Genomic DNA, 1462 nt, shown 5'->3' on the forward strand with positions numbered 1-1462 from the left:
AGAGAGAAAAAAACCCACTCCGCAGGTTAGTTTAGGCCTGGGCGCTTGCAAGTGCCGCGCCGCGGCGGGGCCCAGGAGCGGAGCCCCCCGGCCCGGCCCGGCCCGGCCCGGCCCGGCGCGGCGGCAGGAGCCGGCAGCTCCCTGCCTCCCCTCTAACCTGCGCGCCAGCCGCCCCGAAGCGACTTTCTGCTCAGCTCAGCGCCGCAGCCGAGGCAGAGACGCGGGAGAAACGCCGGCCGTTAACCCCTGCCTCCCAAAAACACCTCCCCGCATCGCTGGCGATCGCCATCGAGGCAAGGGGGAAGGGAGAGCCCGCCGAGGGGAAGCAGCAGTCTCTTAAGAGCCCATTTTGTGCTATTAGGGAGCGGTGGCAGCTCCCGGCAGGACTGGAGATGACAGTGCATGACGGCCGGGCAGCCCATTATCCCGCTCCCATTGAGGCGCCCTTTCACTCACATGCAAACTCCTTGGCAGAGTCGTTTGTCTCCTCATTGTACTTTATTTAAGAATGCAATGGTTGTCAGGGCTCTTATTCAATTTCAAGATACTTTATTGATGAGCTTTGACTTTTAGCACTTTTCACATGTCAAGAGAAGTCAAGTGTATGCGGCTACGACTTCATTTTATGCTTTGCGCGTCCATACTCTCTCCTTTCCTCGCAGGCTCTTGGAATTTCTTTTTCCTGTCCCTTCTCCTTCTTCCTTTTCTTTCCCCCATTTTTCCCCTGTGCTGTCCCCCCCCTCCCCTCCCCTTCTCTCCCCTCCTCCTCCTCCTCCTCCTCCCCGGACCACTCGCCATAACCGATTGGGACACCCTGAGCTAGGACTGGTGCTCCCAGTGTAACCTTAAATGCATGCGCGGAGGGGTTGCTTTAGAGTTTACTGAGGTGTGTCTTAATAGTCCGGCATTCAACAAATGTACTTGTGGTGTGTGGTCAGAGCAGCAAAGTCATTTACTTACTTTTCCCCTCGGGTTTCTGGCAGCTAGTGAGGGGGTCCCCGTGCGCGGGGCGGGGGGGAGGGAGGGGACAAAGCTGGTGCGGGCGCTGCTCCGCACCGAGCTCCGCGCTGCGCGCAGAGGGCTTCGCCTCCCGGCTCCTCGGTGCTGTCTCGAAAAACCCCGGCAGCTCTTAGTCAACAAATGGCACGTGGGAGAAGTTTGTGAGTGTTTGGTAAAGGACTCTTCAGGGCCTTTCACAAGAGCCCTCAATACACAAAGTAAATGGTGTATTTGCTCTGCTCTTTCGCGGCCGGCAGAGCCTCCCCTCCGCCGCGCCGGGAGGAGGCGGGGGAGGCGCCGGGCGCGCCGAGCTCCGGGCCGCTCGCAGGTTGCGACGCGCCTGTCCCCCCGACACTGCTGTCTTTGCCGTGTGAGTGTTATCTCCCCTCGTCGCTATTGTCGGGGGCGAGCTACGTGTTCAAACGCAGGCTGCCCCCCGGCCGCCTCCCCCGGGGCGACCTGC

Source organism: Rhea americana, unplaced genomic scaffold, assembly GCF_003343005.1.
Source record: "Rhea americana isolate MKP2758 unplaced genomic scaffold, rheAme1 scaffold_17, whole genome shotgun sequence".
NCBI classification, from domain to species: Eukaryota; Metazoa; Chordata; class Aves; order Rheiformes; family Rheidae; genus Rhea; species Rhea americana.